Below are 19591 nucleotides of genomic sequence, written 5' to 3'. Positions count from 1 at the left end.
CACCTTTTTTGAATAGTGGGGTAACATTAGCTACCCTCCAATCCATGGGAACTGTTCCAGAATCTGTAGAATTTTGGAAGACGACCAGCAATGCATCTACAATTTCTAGGGCCACTTCCTTAAGTACCCTAGGATGTAGATTATCAGGCCCTGGGGATTTATCGGCCTTCATCCCGTCAATTTGCCTAACACCATTTCCCTACAAATATTGATTTCATTCAGTTCCTCCCTCTCATTAGACACTATGTTCCCCAACATCTCTGGGAGGTTATTTGTGTCCTCCTTTGTGAAGAAAGAACCAAAGTATGTATTTAATTGGTCTGCCATTTCTTTGTTCCCCACTATAAATTCCCGATTCTGACTGCAAGGGACCTACGCTTGACTTCACCAATCTTTTCCTCTTCACATATCTATAGAAGCTTTTACAGTCAGTTTTTATGTTCCCTGCAAGCTTACTCTCATACTCTATTTTCCCAATCTTAATTAATCCCTTTGTCCTCCTTTGCTGAATCCGAAATTGCTCCCAATCCTTAGGTTTACTGCTTTTTCTGGCCAATTTATATGTCCTCTCCTTGGATCTTATGCTATCCCTAATTTCCCTTGTTAGCCACGGTTGAGTCACCTTTTGTGTTATATTTTTATGCCAAACAGGGATGAACAAATTCTGTAGTTCATCCATGCGATCTTTAAATGTTTGCCATTGCCTATCCACTGTCAACCCTTTGAGTAACATTCCCCAATCAATCCTACCCAACTCACGCCTCATACCATCGTACAGGAAACTCTCGATTTACCGGCACCCAAACAACCGGAAATCTCGGTTAACCGGCAAAAATTCAGGAGTAGGTTCAGTTAAGTTTTTCTTCATATTAGTGGCCGTTTCTTGATTCTTGGCTGTGTAATCGGGGTTTTCTGCACTTGTTGCTAAGCAACCGGGACGCTTGGTCTGTGGCCGGGGTTCTTGCAACTGTTGCTAAGCAACAGGGTTGGATTTGTTGCTGTGTACGGAGCTCTCGTACCTTTTAACTATAACTCTCTGTAATCCGGACTTTTTGATAAACCGGCACCACGCCGGTCCTGTCAGTGCCGGATAAAAAAGAGTTTCCTGTAGTTTCCTTTATTTAAATTCAGGACCCTAGTCTCCGAGTCAAATACTTCACTCTCCATCTCAATTTAGAATTCTATCATAGTATCATCGCTCCGCCCCAAGGGGCCTCGCACAAGATTGCTAATTATTCCTTTCTCATTACATAATACCCAGTCTAAGATGCCCTGATCTCTAGTTGGTTCCTCTACATATTGGTCCAGGAAACCATCCCGTATATACTCCAGGAATTCCTCCTCCACAGTATTGTTACTAATTTGGTTAGCCCAATCTATATGTAGATTAAAGTCACCCATGATAACTGCTGTGTCCTTATTGCACGCGTCTCTAATTTCCCTTTTAATGCCACCCCCAACCTCCGCATTACTGTTTGGGGGTCTGTATACAACTCCCACTAACGTTTTCTGCCCCATGGTATTTCTCAGCTCTACCCATACAGATTCCACATCATCAGAGCTAATATCCTTCCTTACTATTGTGTTAATCTCTTTACCCAGCAATGCTACCCCACCTCCTTTTCCTTTTTGCCGGTCTTTCCTGAATATTGAATACCCCTGGATGTTGAGTTCCCAGTCTTGGTCACCCTGGAGCCACGTTTCCATAATCCCAATCATATCATATCCGTTTACATCTATTTGCGCAGCTAATTTATCCACCTTATTACGAATGCTCCTCGCATTAAGACACAAAAGCCTTCAGGCTTGTTTTGTTTAACACTTAGACCTTTTAGAATTATTATTTACTGTGGCCATGTTTGATTTAAACCCTTGATTTCTCTGACTGCCACTTTTGCTTTTCTCCTTCCTGTCTTTTGCTTCTATCCTTGTTTCCCCTTCCTCTGTCTCCCTGCACAGGTTCCCAACCCCCTGCCATTTTAGTTTAAACCCTCCCCATCATTGGCAGCTGTGCCTTTAGCTATCAAGGCCCGAAGCTCTGGAATTCCCTCCCTAAACCTCTCCACCTCTCTTTCCTCCTTTAAGACGCTCCTTAAAACCTACCTATTTGACCAAGCTTTTGGTCATCTACCCTACTATTTCGTTATGTGGCTCGGTGTCAAATTTTGTTTGATAATGCTTCTGTGAAGTGCCTTGGGATGTTTTACTATGTTAAAGGCGCTATATAAATAAAAGATGTTGTTGCTGTCAAAACATAGGGGTCTAGCCTCTGGATCAGTAGGAAATGAGATGTCTATCTATGGAACCATCACTGGCTTTGCACCATTACCAGTTAAAAATAAATTAGTCAATGTAGCTCAACATTATAAGACAATCAGTTGTCAAGTAAGACCTTGGGTCATCTGATTCAAAAGAGGAATGTCATACAATATCTCCTTTAACAATAATGCCTGCACTTTCTAAATTGGGCCTTATGCTCCAACCAATGCTGCTACTGAACGCAGCGGACTCCATACACCCAAACTCAATGGCTTAAGTTCATCCAGCCAAGTGGTGCAGATTGCAGTAATGGCTGGTAAGGCACTCCAGACAAGGAGCAATTAGGGCAATGGTGGGGAAAAACACACCAAATAACTGGTGACTCCTGCAATGTTGGGTGAAGCACCAGATGGCACGAGTGATAACTCCCTTGCTGACATAGAAACACACTGATCACAAAACGTTTCCAACAATCGGCAACTAATGCCTTTTACGCGAGATGCAGGTGCAATCCAGACTTCTGTTTAGCGGCTATGGCTAGATGAGAATTTTGAATTTTACATTATATCTGTGGGCAAAACTCTTGGAAATTGTATTTACAGAGAAATATTTATTTAAGGAACAAGCAGAGGTGAAACAGAACTTCAAGAAACATCAGAACGTCAAAGCAATCCTAAGCATGTTTTTTTAAGTGGATTAACCTACCACCCAGTTAGGCACTCATCTATTCATCTACACCAGGGTTTCTCCACCTTTTTGCTTCCGAGGCCCCCCCTCCCATGTTATAAAAATTCCATAGACCCCCTGTAACACAAGTATTTTTTCTGAATATAAAGTAGTTATACAATTAAACATATATTTATTAATTTTGTTTTACTTACTTAATGTGGCTAGAAGATTGATCACATAATCTCAGTGCAGTACTAAGGGAGTGTTGCATTGAGAGAGGTTGGAAACTGGAGGCAAGAGGTGAATTGGGAGCTTTTGTGTCCTGCCAACAGAATGAAGGGGGTCTTAAAAAAGCCTTCCTTAATATGCACCGTTGGACACAATGGGGTTATAGAATTAAGAGATGCTCCTCTTTACAGATACTCAGTTTGGTGGATTTCAATGCGCTGCTCTTTAGGGCCTGATTAACTTAAGGTAGCAGGCAATTCAGGAAACAATCCTGAGATAATGCAGCAGTGTTGGGGCATTAAACAAGTTCTTTCATGAGTGTGAAGTCGTCAAAATCTTGGGGGAAAGCAAGAAGTCTATACATTGGGCAAGGGGAAAGGAAGAGAAATTCCAATCATATATTACCACCCCCTTTAAATCGATAACTGGAAATTAGATGCAATTTTATTTTTCCACTACTGTCAAGTCAGAGACAAACTAACACAGGATATGACCTGAACCAGGCCCTAAACCCCAGCATTACTGGCACCCACTGCAGTGAGTGGGTGTGAAGAAGCTCTTCTTTGGTGACTCTATTGTTACTGCTGGTTATTTATTATTCACTGGCTGCAGCTCCTTACCGAATGAATTAAGGAAATCCGCTATCTTTTTGATGCTGCTGGTGATAACCTCAATGTAATCCCTTTTGGTCCAGTCCTGGTGTATCTTTGCACCGGATCTTTCTGCCCCGCCATGTTTGAAGCACAACATACCCCGACCCAACCCCACTTATAATCGCTGCACTGATTGGCTTTGGATGGGCGATGCAAAGCGCCGAATAAACCGAACAACCAGATTGGCCACATCTAACCCAGAAGTGCGAGTTAGGCAAAGATTATTGGTCACGAGGGCGGCAGATGAAACCAGAGTTTCTATTGGTTATTTTTGGCGGACCCCTTGAAAACTTCTCTCGGACCCCTAGGGTGCCGCAGGCTCCTGGTCGAGAACCCCTGATCTATATTCTTCTTGGTAAATAGAACAGGTTTCAGCCTGAAGCAATTGGCTAGCCTGGTTATTATTCAAAGGATGAGTCTGTGAGAAATCAACGAGACAGGCAAGACAATTTCATGTTGTGCTATGTATGAACAAGCAAGGGGGGGGCTCATTCCGACCCCCATGCAGAGACACAAGGGTTTGATAGCAGCACTACCAGAATATCTTTTTGCTTTTTCCAACCTGTGGGAAGGCAGAGTGTCATGAAAATGCCTTTATGGGAGCAAAGGTTGAACAGAACATTTCAATGCACTGTATATGATCTAGGATGGATGGAAATATTTTTCAATAAATTGCATAATAACCTTTCAGACTATTTTTGATTTAAGAGTCAGTAATGTCACTATCTATCATGCCTCAAACTCCTGGTAAGGAAAATTTCTGTATGGCCTCTTCCCCCCACCCTCCCCATTTCCTTTTATTCCAACAATTCAAACAGTGTATCTCTGCATAATGGCCATGCAACCCATCCATTGAGAAAGAACTACAACCTGCAGCCTGCACCCCTCCCCCGATCACAACATCCACCTTCATTCATTGCATGTTCCAGGTCTAAAAGGATAAGAAGCAATGCTAGAACTGGTTCTGGATATGGAGGGGGGACAAGTAAATGACCTGAAGATAGGAGAACACTTGGGAGAAATAGTATCAATAACCTAATTAGGCTCATGCTGAAAAGAAAAAGACAACTAGAAATTAGCTAATTTCAGTGGGATGAAAGGGGACCTAGCCTAGATTAATTGTTGGAAAAATCTGGCAGATCAAACAGTAGATCAGCAATTTAAATCTAAGAATAGGCACAGATTAATGTCCTGACTAGGAGTAAAGCAGGTATGTCAAAGGCTAGGATTCTAAGGATAAATGGAGAAGTTTGAGCAAAAGTGAGATTTAAAAGAGGCTAATAATAAAGACAGCAAGAAATATTAAACATATAGACGAGAAGCAAAAAGGAAGACTGCAAAAGGGACTGTAGGAGTATCCGAGGAGGACGTTGAAGAGCCAGTGCTGCAGATAGATAATAAACAGGAAACAGTATGAAAAAAGTTAATGGGAGACCAGAACTTGAACACTAGGCAGACATTTCAGTGCTGCACTAAGGGAGTGCTGCATTGTCAGACGTGCAGTCATCCAGATGAGACAGTAAAGCAAGGCACTGTCTGCCTGTCCAGGTGGATGTAAAAGATCCCACGGCACTTTCCAAAGCCCACTGTGCTGTCCTGGCCAAAATTCATCCTTCAACCAACACTGTTGAAAAGATTAACGGGTCATTTATCTCAATTGTTGTTTGTCAGACCATGCTGTGGTGTTGCCTTCAAAACAACAGTGACTACACTTCAAAGGCAATTCACTGGCTGTGAAGCACTTTGGACATTCATAAAGAAATGAAAGGAACTATATATAAATGAAAGTTGTTATCCAAAAATAAAAACGCACCAGCTCAGGTGGTATACATCCCAGAATAACAATGTGGTAGGGGAGGAGATGGCATAACTATAATTTCCTAAAAAACTTAAAACAGGAATTGTGCCAAGTACTAGAGACTGGAAAATGTTACATATTTGTTCAAGAAGCAGTAGAAGATAAGCCAGGAAATTACAGGTCAATTATTCTTACGAGGTATTAAGGGATATGGAACCAAAGGCAGGCAAATGGAGTTAAGATACAGATCAGCCAAGATCTAATTGAATGGCGGAACAGGCTCAAGGGGCTGAATGACCTACTCCTGTTCTTATGTTTCTCAGTTGTGGGTAAACTCAGAATCCATAACACAAGGTGAAATTAATGAACACTTAGAAAGTCATGAGCTAATTAGGGACAGTCACCATGAAAATGTAACGGACAGTTTGTGCTTTATTAATTTAATTGAATTTTTCAGGAATATCACAGTATGTATAAAGGGACCGGGGTAGATGTTGTAGATGGATTTTCCGAAGGCATTTGATAAGATGCCACATGAAGGCTGAGAATAAGGGGAATATAGCGGCATAATTAGAGGGATGGGTGGGAGGGGGGAAAAACAGAGGAGTAAATGGATGTTTTGAAGTTGGCAGGATGTGATTAGCGGCATGTGCCAAGGAACTAGGTTGAGACTTCTTTCATTTTCCATTTTTATAAATAATCGGACATAGTCATAAGAAGAATGATATCAAAGTTCACTGATGATACCAAATATGGGGACATTGCAAACTGTGGAAACAAATGCAGGAGATTGCAAGACATGGAGAGGGTAGATAGACAGCAGGTGTAGTCCAATATACAGAAATCTGGAAAGGAAGTATACCCTAAACAACACGGAGAGAGAGAGAAATTCAGGGGTGCACATACCATAGATCTTTAAAGATGGGTTCTGGATTTCATACGCAGGGATATTAGATACAAAAGCAAGGAAGTAATGTTGATTTTTTGTAGAATATTGGTTAGGACACACCTGCAAACTCTGCCCACTGGGCGGGTAACTGCTGACTTAAGAGGGAGTTTGGCTAGTTGGCTGCAATTTTCAATGGAAGTCCTCAGCAATGGGGTGGGAGTGTGTCTCAGGCAAGAGAGACCCTCCAGTAGGTTACATTCATTAATGAAACCTCCTCCTACACATGATCTGATTTAATAATGTTTAAAAGGCTGAAGTCATGGCAGAGCTTTTAAATAGGTTCTACTGAAACTCAAAAACAAAGAAAATTTAGGCAGACAAATTTGAATTGAAAACTCAGTCTCCTTATTAAACAGTGCAAGTTGGTATCTCTGTTGATATCTGCCTAGAATATGATCAGGCTTTGTAGACACGAGCTGTAATTAAGAATTCTTAACGTAGTTATGAGTCGAGCGTTAGCCTACAGGAAATCTTGTAGTTGATTTTTTTGTTTTTGTACATTAATATCCTTTTGATTTTGACATGTGCACAGATTAATCATGTTTTTTCTTCTGTGATAACAGCATAAGTAATATTACAACAATTCTCCCTAATGGCTTAGCCGGTTAAAGTAATGAACCACAATGACCAGGAAGGCTTCAGGTTTAATCCCCGGTCTGTGCCAAGGTTGTTGATCTCTGCCGTACCAACAGTGGGGGACACTGCAACTTGTCTCAATATATCGAGGTGGGGAACAATTGAACAGGTTTGCTTTTATATAGCGCCTTTAACATAGAAAAATGTCCCACGGCAACACAGAGGCAATAGATGCTGAGCCAAATAAGAAGTGATGAGGAATAGTGATCAAAAGCTTGGTCATAGAGATAGGTTTTGAGAGGGTTTTTAAAGGAGGAGAGGGAGATGAAGAGGTTAGGGAGGAATTCCAGAGAGTGGAGCTTAGGTACTGAAGGTATGGCTGTCAATGGTGGCACGATGGAAATGAAGGATGCACAAGAGGTCAGAATCAGGAGAGTACAGGGGGAGGGGAGAGTTTTGTAGGGCTGGATGAGGTCAGAGAGATTGGAAAGGGCGAAGCCATGAAGGGATTTAAACACAAGGATGAGAATTTAATATTCGAGATGTTGCGGGACCGGGAGCCAATGTGATTACCAAATTTCCCTGCGACAATGAGCATGATGGGTGATGCGCTATCAATTACTCATAAAAGACAGAGTTAAGAGAGTAACTAAAGACTTTTATTAACAAAAGAATGAAGGTCTGCCTCGAGTGGTCGACCGGTCCAGAAATACAAAGGGCTGGGGAGCAGTCACCTTTATACTAGGACTTGTGGGAGGAGTCAGCCGAGGCATGTCCAGGCATGTACACAGTGGAATACAAACAGTGGTTTACCACATTCACCCCTTGTTTAAAATTGAGTCCGGCGGGGTGAAGTGTATTAAAAGTTAGTGTATTGGAGTCTCTCCGGAGGTCTTGTCTGCCGCTGTGATTGGCGTGGCGACGGCAGGGGTAGTGGAGCTTCCGGCGTCGAGTCCTGCGTAGGCTGTGGCACAGGCGTGTCGTCCTCGTAGATGTCGAGCGGGTCACGGGGCCCAGGCCTGCCGTCTGCTGGGGCTGGATATCGGATCGTGGGGGGGGGGGGGGGGGGGGGGGGTGGTAGTGAGTTACTGCGGCCCCCGAGGGTGCAAGGTCTCTTATGGAGACTGTGTCCTCCCGCCCGTCCGGGTATGCAATGTAAGCATACTGGGGGTTGGCGTGGAGGAGGTCGACCCTCTCGACCAGGGGGTCCGTTTTATGGGTCCTCACGTGTCTTCTCAGTAGGACCGGCCCTGGGGACGTCAGCCATGGCGGTAGCGATGTCCCCGATGTGGACTTCCTTGGGAAGACAAACATTTTCTCATGAGGGGTGGCTTTAGTGGCAGTGCAGAGCAGTGACCAAATAGAGTGGAGCGCATCGGGGAGCACATCCTGCCAGCGGGAGGTTGGAAGGCCCCTAGACTTTAAGGCTAGCAGGGCGGCCTTCCAAACTGTCGCATTTTCTCTTTCCACCTGTCCGTTCCCCCAGGGGTTGTAACTGGTGGTCCTGCTTGTGGCAATACCCCTAGTTAGCAGGTACTGACGGAGTTCGTCGCTCATAAACGATGAGCCCCGGTCGCTATGGATATAGCTGGGGAAACCGAACAGGGTGAAGAGGTCGTTCAGACATTTAATGACCGTGGCGCTGGTCATGTCCGGGCAGGGGATGGCGAACGGGAAACGGGAGTACTCATCAATAATATTGAGGAAGTACACATTGCGGTCGGAGGAGGGGAGAGGCCCTTTAAAATCAACGCTCAGGCGCTCGAAGGGGCGAGTGGCTTTTATCAGGTGGGCCCTGTCTGGTCTATAAAAGTGCGGTTTGCACTCAGCGCAGACTTGGCAGTTCCTGGTCATGGTCCTGACCTCCTCAATAGAGTAAGGCAGGTTGCGGGCCTTGATGAAGTGGAAGAACCTGGTGACCCCCAGGTGGCAGAGGTCATTGTGGAGGGCCCGCAGTCTATCGATCTGCGCGCTGGCGCAGGTGCCACGCGATAGCGCATCCGGGGGTTCATTGAGCTTCCCGGGCCGGTACAAGATCTCGTAATTGTAGGTGGAAAGTTCGATTCTCCACCTCAAGATCTTGTCATTTTTGATTTTGCCCCTCTGCTTGTTGTTAAACATGAAAGCAACTGAACGCTGGTCAGTGAGCAGGGTAAATCGTTTTCCGGCCAGGTAGTGCCTCCAATGACGCACAGCCTCCACAATCGCCTGGGCCTCCTTCTCAACAGCGGAGTGTCTGGTCTCCGGGCCTTGGAGGGTTCATGAAAAGAAGGCCACGGGTCTCCCCGCCTGATTGAGGGTAGCGGCCAGGGCAAAGTCGGACGCGTCGCTTTCCACCTGGAAGGGGATGGATTCGTCCACTGCGTGCATGGTGGCTTTGGCAATGTCCTCCTTGATACGGTGGAAGGCTAAGCGGGCCTCTGCCGTCAAGGGAAAAGAGGTGGACTTGATCAGCGGACGGGCCTTGTCCGCATAGTAGGGGACCCACTGGGCGTAATAGGAGAAAAACCCTAGGCACCTCTTCAGGGCCTTGAGGCAGTGGGGCAGTGGGAGTTCCATAAGGGGACGCATCCGGTCGGGGTCGGGGCCGATGACTCCGTGTTCCACAACACAGCCAAGGATGGCGAGGCGGTTTGTGCGGAATATGCACTTCTCCTTGTTATATGTCAGGTTCAGGAGTTGGGCGGTGCGGAGGAATTTTTCGAGGTTTGCGTCATGGTCCTGCAAGTCACGGCCGCAGATGGTCACATTGTCCAGATATGGGAAAGTGGCCTGCAACGCATTTTGATCTACCATCCGGTCCATCTCCCTTTGGAAGACGGAGACCCCGTTGGTGACGCCAAAGGGAACCCTAAGGAAGTGATAGAGGCGGCCGTTTGCCTCAAAGGCAGTATACTGGCGGTCCTCAGGGCAGATAGGGAGCTGGTGGTACGCTGATTTCAGGTCAATGGTCGAGAAGACGCGGTACTGCGCGATCTGGTTGACCATATCAGCTATGCGGGGGAGTGGGTAGGCGTCCAGCAGGGTGTAGCGATTTATTGTCTGGCTGTAGTCGATGACCAGGCGCTGCTTCTCGCCGGTCTTAACGACCACAACCTGGGCTCGCCAGGGGCTGGTGCTGCCCTCAATAACCCCTTCCTTCAGGAGCCGCTCCACTTCGGTTTTAATGAAAACCCTGTCCCCGGCACTGTATCGCCTGCTCTTTGTGGCGATGGGCTTACAGTCAGGGGTGAGGTTAGCAAACAGTGGGGGGGGGGGGGTGGGTGACTGAGTGTGGAGAGGTTGCACCTGGTGCGCGGCGGGCAATTTGGAAGCTGCTGGCTGCGGACTGTGAGTGGGGGGAGGGGTCCACCGTACGCCATCGTAACACTTTTAAGGTGGCACTGAAAATCTAACCCCAGCAGGACGGCAGCGCAGAGGTCGGGCAGGACCAGAAGTTTAAAATGATCGTACACAGTCCCGTCTACTAAGAGTGTCACCACGCAGTAGCCGCCGACGTCCGCCGACTGGGACTCGGAGGCCATAGAAATCCGCTGGTGCGCAGGCAGGACTGGGAGAGAGCAACGCCGCACCGTGTCGGGGTGGATGAAGCTCTCCGTGCTCCCAGAGTCAAAAAGACAGATTGTATCGTGACCATTTACCTTAATGTCCATTGTGGAACTGGCCAGCTGGTGCGGTCTCGCTTGGTCCAGTGTAACGGATGCCAGCGTAGGGGTCGGTGTGTCGCTGCGGGTATCAGATGAGGCGGTGTTGGGGGCCTGCTGCGTTCCGGCTGTCGTCCAAGATGGTGGCGTCCATGATCCCCATGTGGCTGGAGGCGTCCAAAATGGCTGCTGTACCGGTGGTTCGCACATGGCCGGGGAGGCCCAAGATGGCGGCCCGCATGGCCCACACGCAGCGCTGCTGGGGTTCGGGGTGGCTTTGGCCCTGCAGACGCTAGCGTAGTGTCCCTTCTTCCCGCAGCCCGAGCAGATCGCGTTTTTCGCTGGGCAGCGCGCTCTGGGGTGTTTTGCCTGGCCACAGAAGTAGCATTTCTGGCCTTGGGGCACTGCTGTCTGGCCTTGGGACACTGCTGCGGTAGTTGGGCCGTTGCTGGGGTGTGGCTGGGGTGGCACGGCGCTATGAGGCGGTCCTACCGTGTCCCAGGCTGTCATTCCCCGCGGCGTCCACGGTGCAGAGGAGTAGGCATCCATGCCCCGGTAGGCTGCATCCAATGATAGTGCGAGTTCAGAGGCCGTGTTGAGGTCGAGGTCACTCTGCTCCAACAGTCGCTGTCGGGTGTAATTGGATCTGTGGCCCGCTACAAAAGCGTCCCGGATAAGTTCCTCTGTGTACACGGCGGCCTTTACATCCTTACAACCACAGGCCCGGCCAAGCACAGACAGTGCCTGAAGGTATTCCACGGTCGATTCCCCAGGTTGTTGTTTACGACTCCCCAGAAGGTGCCTGGCGTACACTTCGTTCACTGGGCGTGTGTACTGGTCCTTGAGGAGCTTGATAGCGTCCGCGTACGAGGTCGCGTCTTGGATGACCGAGTACACTCGGTGGTTCACTTTGGAGGTCAGGACATCCAGTTTGTCCTCGTCCGATTTGATTGCTGCGGAGGCGGTCAGGAATTTTTCGAAACACTTAAGCCAGTGAGTAAACTTGGTGGATGAGTCCGCCTCCCGATGATCTAAGTCCAGGCATGCTGGTGTGAGGATCTTCTCCATTATAAAAATTTTGTTAATAAAATTGATGCGCTATCAATTACTCATAAAAGACTGAGAGTTAAGAGAGTAACTAAAGGCTTTTATTAACAAAAGAATGAAGGTCTGCCTCGAGTGGTCGACCGGTCCAGAAATACAAAGGGCTGGGGAGCAGTCACCTTTATACTAGGACTTGTGGGAGGAGTCAGCCGAGGCATGTCCAGGCATGTACACAGTGGAATACAAACAGTGGTTTACCACAATGGGCAAGCACAATTTTGTGAGGGATAGAATATGAGCAATAGCGTTTTGGATGAACTGAAGTTTAGAGAGGGTGCAGGATGAGAAGCCCTGGCGAACACTGGCGCAATCAAGTCTGAAGGTAACAAAGGTACGAGTGAGAGTTTCAGCAGCAATGAGGTGAGGTCGGATGTCAGTGGGTGTTGTTGTGGAGCTGGAAGCAGGCAGTCTTTGTGATGGAGGATATCATGTTGGAAGCCTAACTCAGGGCAAACAGGATGCCAAGGTTGTAAACAATATGCATTCTCACATCTCATCTCTGTCCAGTGACCTCTGCGGAAAGTGCACGCGCAGACGCCAGACGAGGACAGGATCGAGTTTGGCTGGAATGACTTTCATAGTCAATTAGCTTACTTAAACTCACCATCTTGGCTCACAAAATGGCCACTCGATCCAAGCATCAAAGAATGGCCATCACCTGTGGAATTGTGCCCCAACACGAGTCCAAGCGTCCTGGAGAGGAGGGGAGGAAGGGAGCAAATTGTGGGTAGAGTGGGGGATGTCAAGGGGGAAAAAGTTCTAATTATTCTTCCCACTTAAATCCCTAATGCTACCTCCTCCGGGCAGAGAATTTGGCAGATGAATACTGGAGGTCCACCCACCTCCCAGAAAGTGCATTTCTGCAGGGGTGGGGGAGAAATCTGGTAATCTTTTCTCTTCTGTCCTTGCTCTCTATTTCCTATTCCTCCTCCACCTAATAGAACATGCTGTTTTAGGGGCCCAACAGAGAACCAGGCAAAAATTCAAACACTTGACTCTGACCCCAGCTTTTTGAATTATTAGTTCTCCTATCACAAGAACTGCTGGGACTCCTCTCAAATTTTAATTCTTAATGCAGTGAAATTTTATTTAGCACTTATCCCAAACAGTGATTCAGAATTTAACTGATTGACCATCTGAGAAGTTGGAAGGCAGTCAAGGAAGACAGCCATTTCAAATTCTGTTAACAGAATTGTGTTACAATCAATCCTGAGAAAGTTTCCTAGAGCTGAGCTTAAAAAGTGCTTTAGCAAAACATAAATAAAAGAGTTTTAAACAGTGGGCAGGCAAATCATCAGGCGGGCTTTTTAAAAAATTCCCAATTTTGTCTCACCTAGCCACAACTTGAACATGGGAGTGGCAGCAGCTCTCTAACACCTCACCGAATCACATGTCAGCAGGTCACACATGAGCACATTACAAATGAGCCCGTCCTGTGTCACTCAACATTCAAACATAAACACACTTACAGGATCACTAGATACTGATCAGGAACAGGAGCCCTGGCCAATCCTTCCGCTCCTCAGTCCAGGGACACTGAGGCAAACTGTAACATCACCCCAGCTAAGACCAGCCAATCTAGCACAAACCAAACCAAGGAATCCATCTGACTGTATGGCTCAGTTTCACATTAGGTAATGCATTTACCCAGAGCCACTGGAGAAGCTTTTCCTTCTGGATATGAGATTAATTGTCTGTTTAAAATAAATTTCACAGTATATACATGCATTATACAAAGATACCAGATAAGAGTGTGAATGGACAGAAAAAACTAAAACCAGAACACGACTTCAAACTAAACCATGACAGTAAGGCAACAGGGTACAAGTTTAAACTACTGAAAGGCAAATTTAAGACTGATATCTGGAAGTTCTTCACATAAAGCTTTTCAGGTAAAGTAACGGGCAAAACCTTCACAGAAATCACAGAAACCCCACAGTGCAGATAGAGGCCATTTCGGCCCATCGAGCCTGCACCGACACATATCCCACCCAATCCCCGTAACCCCTACACCAACACATATCCCACCCTATCCCTGTAACCCCATGTATTTAATCCCCCTAACACTAAGGGTCAATTTATCATAGCCAATCAACCTAACCCGCACATCTTTGGACTGTGGGAGGAAACCAGAGCACCCGGAGAAAACCCACGCAAACACGGGGAGAATGTGCAAACTCCACACAGACAGTCGCCCGAGGCCGGATTCGAACCCGGGTCTCTGGCGCTGTGAGGCAACAGTGCTAACCACTATGCCACCGTGCCACCTTGAGAGTCATTAAAACAGCCGGGTGCTTTGATTTGTGGGGGGGGGGGGGGGTGTTCGGCGGTGGGAAGAGAAACTATAGGTTCCTTCTGGATGAATGAGCCTCGAATGGCCTTCCTCATCCATTTTATCTTGTGATTGCCACACACATGGTACCCTTCTCTATAACCATAGTTAATTTCTCCAATCTGGCATTTGGAAATTTTTTACCCTCCTTTTCCCACTGGTTTTCTCCCTGATGAAAGGATCAACTCCTTGTTGAGGTACAGTTCCACATCAGTTGTCCTCCAATGCCTTGTCCAGTTAGTCTTGTCCACTTGAGAGTTCAGACAGTGTCAGTAGAGGCTATTTGACCACATAGCATAATAGTCAAGCCCGATTCTGCCTTCACATCACATGCTCATCTATGTACTTAGGGTTGCAAAATTCTGGGAATTTTTAAAAGAGGAAACTTTCCATGGGAATTTTCGGGAATTGAGTTTTTTTGCACACTGATGGTTTTTGTCTCTGACCCTTATATTATCTTTGTCGTCAAAATAGACATACTGTTCCATACAAATAAAAGCAGGCTTTCAAAACTTTATTTAGGTTATAATTTTGAACTTTATTGAACCCCCACAAAAAAGACCCATCTAAAATAAAATAAAAAGAGCGTCAGCTTATTTAGCCTGTAATTTGTCCTTATTTTGTCCCTTTGAGTCTTCTACTCATGAGTCTTCTGAGTCTTCTACTCCTCATTGCTCCTCCTGATTCTCTGACTCTGACGTGTCCATTTCCTCCTCTGTGTCAGTGTCTAGCTGTGTGGTGGACACTTCTGTATCTGGCTCAATAAGTTGTAGGTTCACCCGGATAGCCACCAGTTTCTCCACTCTCTTGTTAGTCAGCCTGTTGCGCACCTTTGTATGCGTATTCCCAAAAAGTGACCAGTTTCGTTCAGAGGCCGCTGATGAAGGTGGGATTTGGAGTATCACCGATGCAATAGGTGACAGGGCCTCAGATGCACAAAGTCCCTTCCACCAGGTATGTGCACTGATATGCTTGCATGATTCCTATATCCCATCCCCATTCCAAAGACCTTGCTTGGTACAGAACTTTGCCAGATGTCCTTGAGGAGCAGGTTAAGCCCATGAGCTGCGCACCCGATAGACATAATAATGAGGGTAGGCCTCCTCCACTTGAGCCCAAGCAGCCTTCATATTCGCAGCAGTCAGTAACTACTGCAAAGACCTTTTGTGATCCAAGATCGTTGATGACCGCTTTCAGCTCATCAGCAATGTATGTGCCTGTGTGTCTGTTGTCCTTCGTGTCTGTGCTCTTGAAGAACACTGGGAGAGGAGTGGAGACGATGTAGTTTATGATGCCATGCCTTCCCCTCGTACATTTGACCACCCATCTGAGGTAACTGCAACACAATCTGCCATCGCTATCGTTTCTTTGAGCTTTCCTTGGACTCTGTTATACTCAGCCTCCAGCAAATAGGTAGACAAAGCATGTCTGGTGGGAGGACAGTATGCAGGGCGAACAACATTGAAAAATCTCTTCCAGTACACATTGGCTGTGAGCATGAGGGGTGAGCCTGTTGCATATACAGCTCGAGCAAGGCACTCATCTGCATTCTTCTGGCTATGGTTATCCATTGTATCAAAGAACCTTCCAAGTGGGCCAGGAGTTGCTGATGATAAGCAGCCTGATGCTGAATGAGAACCATCATCTTCTTGAATGGAAGCAGAGGAACTCTGGGCTGACTGCTGTGAGCTTTGAGTGAAGTTGTTGCATTTGGATAAATGCTGCTGCATCTTTGTGGCATTCTTTACATATGGCTTTCTACAGTGTTTGCACATGTACACAGTCTTTCCATCTTTAATGCCTGGGGTAAAATCCTTCCACACATCCGACGGTAAACGTGGCATTGTTCTATGCAGAGAAATAAAGGGCATTCATCTCTGTGTCAAACTGCAGTCGATCAGCACGATTGCAACAGGGTGAGTACATTTTTGCTGATGCTCCATGTGATGGAAGCATGACCTGTACACACACGACGCTACATCACCAATAGTGTATTATTTTGTATATTTTAAATTGAAGGACAACAGAGTTCAACAAGTAACTGGTTTATTTGGTATAAAGTCTGATTTACTTACTGCATCATCACAACATCAGCAGAAAACAAAATGACTTACCTCAGGACCCCTAACCTGGATCTTAAAAAAAACTATAGCAGTCTTACAGATGCCTGCAGGCCAATCACAATTTGATATGCAAATATTACAAATAGAGGCAGCTAATCGCTCATCCAACCAATCAGGACACATTTGTTCACAGTCACACACAAAACTTGTAAGTATTAAAACAAGCCAAGTAAGAAGATAAACATATATTGATTAAGAAATTCCTTAATAATTAAGATTCCATCTCTGTTAGTAATTTTAAGAGAGGACCTGTGGAAAAAAAAAGAAAGCAATACAAAAAAAACAATATTATGCTAGCATGTGCTTTTTTGGGCAAAATTCCCAAAATTCCCAAGCTAAACTTCCCGTGGAAAATTTCCGGAAATTTCCCGGAAACTTTCCACCCCTTTGCAACCCTATATGTACTTCAAGCAGAGGTTGCTGGATAGCGATTAACTTAGCCTGTTTTCCCTTCCTTAACCCAGGATGCCAAACCCAATTGTTGCACCCATATCACCTCACCACTATGGCTGAAATCAGCTAGAACCTGGTCTGTGTAGCAAAGCTGTTCATTGCCATCACCAGTTTTTTTTATGTGCCTTATCTTTTCAAAGAACTGAAGTGCAGAATTGGAACAAGCCATTGTGCAGCAGTGCTTTAGGGAACAATCACTCCTCAAATGGCTATGTGGCATCAAACTCTTAAAACGAGCAGTGTGTCAGCATTTTTCCTTCTATTATTTGGAAAATACCCTGTTCATTTTTACATAGATCTTTTGAATATAGTTCAACCTCCTATCAGAGGATCATAGTAAATCTCACATTCTTGATTCACAGGCACAATAGGCCAAATTACCTTGTTCTGTGCTGTAAGATTCTATGATTCTGAAAAGAAATCCAACAGCTTTCTCCTTTAAAACTGCAAAAGTTACATGAACCTGGAAAAGCACAACACCAGATATACAAGCAGATATACATGCAGCCTTCCTCGCACGCCAAACAGATGGCTGCGATGGCAAGCGTGCCAGAAGTTAAACAGGAACCAAAGTCTTGGGGAATACTGTTCGTTCAATTGCCCGCATGGAAACCCTTGAGTGGGCTAAATCATTCCATGATGTCAATGGTGGGAAGCTCTATTGAAAACAGGGGTTGCAATTTCAGATGGGACCTGCAAGCCAATCTGGAATCACGGGGCCTCAAGAAAGTCCTCTGCTTCCCCGACTGGCAATTTGATTTGACAGCCCTGCCTTCGATCTATTTTATTTCCTTTCCAGTTTTGAAAAAGGGTTCACCCGAAACGTCGACTCTTAATTTCTCTCCACGGATGTTGCCTGGCCTGCTGAGTTTTTCCAGCATTTTCTGTTATTTTGGCAATTTGATTTCTTAGGATCAGATGCCACTGGATCGGCTTTTGGGCCAGTTCAAAGTCATGGCCCCCAAAGTTTCCAATTGAGTGATTCCAAGGCACATAGGAGCACATGGGGGTAGAAATTCATCTTCCCGCAGTAGCGGATCGGCTGCCCGTCACACATTGTGATTTCACTGGAACTGAAAATCAGGCTGGGACGTAGAACAGGCGGCAGATGTGCTACTGCCTGTTTTATGATTAATTTCTCCCCAAAAATACTTACAGATGAGGAAGGCCATTCAGTCCATCTTAACACATCCTTCCAGTACAACTTTCCAGATGGAGCTGCCAAGCAAGGAGTGGCCTGCATGAATATAATTCTTGTAACTTTGCCCTTTTGAATGTGTATGGAGGAGGGAGGGGGGGAATACTTGGAATAAAAAGCAACCACCCAGACTTGAGTTCCCCTTTAACGCGCACCGATAGCTGGCTATGCTAACAAAACATCCTGGATTTTAAAAGCCAACATAAAATTGGGCCCGAAATGCTGCACCCCAGGCAACCTGGCCGCCCCCTTTTGTTCCTACTGCCCTGTTACTGGGAGGAGGGGGGGGGGGGGGGGGTGTAGCCTCCAGCCGCCCCGTTTCGGGGGAAGGGTCGCGGGCGGGGTATTGCCCTGGGTGGGCTCTCCTGTCATAGTCACTCCGCGCCTGTTAACCCGCTAACAGATCGTCCTTGTCGCATCCGCGCGGTCGGCGAGCGCCTGGACTCGAGGCCCAGGCTCACCCGTCAGGCCTAGAGCGGGTACTGCCTCGCCTCCCGGCAAGACAGCCAGGAGCTTCTGTGCAGTCGCGAGGCCGGTAACTGTGGGTACCTGTAGCGGTTGAGGATGTCGCTGACTGACTGGCCGCTGGGGTGGGCTGAGGGTCGTGTCGCTGAGGGTCCGCACTGCCGCCGCCGCCTCCGGCTCGCGCTCTCGAGCCCGCGTTGCCGCTCGCGCTCGCGCTCGCTCAGACGGCCCATCTGCGTCATCACTCCGTGACGGTCGCCTGTCACAATGGGAAGACTTATGTGAAGGCCTTGAGAAGAGAACCTGTGCTCACCTCTGAAGTGAGTGAAGCCGGTAAGGCAGATTAAAATGAGCTCCATACATCGCAAACAAACGGCTTTTGTTTCAGTAACAACTCTTTTCAACATCAGGATCCCCCACTGAAATAAGTAAAGCTTTTTTCACTCTCAGACACATGGAATTGAAAAAAGTTCTGTTTGTTTCACAGAAAAGGCAAAACTCATCTCATAATCATAATAATCATCATAATCAACTTTATTGTCATTGTTAGTGCACAAGTGCAGTACAACGAAATGTAGGCTTGCGAGCCGGCTCCCGAGAGTGTACATTTAGATTAAGACATTTAAACATTCAACATTCATTTGGCTTGTAATACATTAACATAAACATAACCATAATAAAGTGCATTGGCAGATGTGCAGGCTTTAGAGTTTATTTGTGGAGTTCAGTAGGATGACAGCCCTGGGAAAGAAGCTGTTCCTAAATCTGGTCGTTCGGGTGCGAATGCATCTGTAGTGTCTCCCAGATGGCAGGAGGGCGAACAGACTGGCTGGGGTGGGTAGGGTCTTTGATGATGGTCCGTGACCTCCGTAAACAGCGTTTCTGGTATATGTGCTCTATGGTCGGTAGCCGGGTGCCGGTAATGCGTTGGGCAGTTTTGACTACCCGCTGCAGGGCTTTCCGGTCATAGTAGCTACAGCTGCCATACCATACTGTGATACAGTTCGTCAGGATGCTCTCTATTGTGCAGCGGTAAAAGTTAGAGAGGATCAGGGGTGACAGGTTACATCCCTTCAGCCTCCTTAGGAAATATAGGCGCTGCTGGGCCTTCTTCACCAGAGAGGAGGTATTGAGGGACCA

The 19591-nt window shown here is 46.6% G+C and overlaps 1 protein-coding gene across 1 annotated transcript in view; it reads right to left on the bottom strand.

The window, feature by feature from the left end:
- The window catches only part of zc3h13 (zinc finger CCCH-type containing 13), a 163461-nt gene extending 144771 nt beyond the window's left edge, over positions 1-18690 (bottom strand). Inside the window, exon 1 of the mRNA XM_086006488.1 lies at positions 18536-18690. The gene's annotated coding sequence lies outside the window, so the exon portion shown is untranslated. The remainder of the gene's footprint in view (positions 1-18535) is intronic.
- Between the last annotated feature and the right edge of the window lie 901 nt (positions 18691-19591).

The sequence above is a fragment of the Somniosus microcephalus genome, chromosome 14, assembly GCF_052327205.1.
Source record: "Somniosus microcephalus isolate GS21.2 chromosome 14, FLI_Smic_1.0, whole genome shotgun sequence".
Lineage (NCBI taxonomy): Eukaryota > Metazoa > Chordata > Chondrichthyes > Squaliformes > Somniosidae > Somniosus > Somniosus microcephalus.
This window is presented reverse-complemented; position numbering and strand designations above follow the sequence as displayed.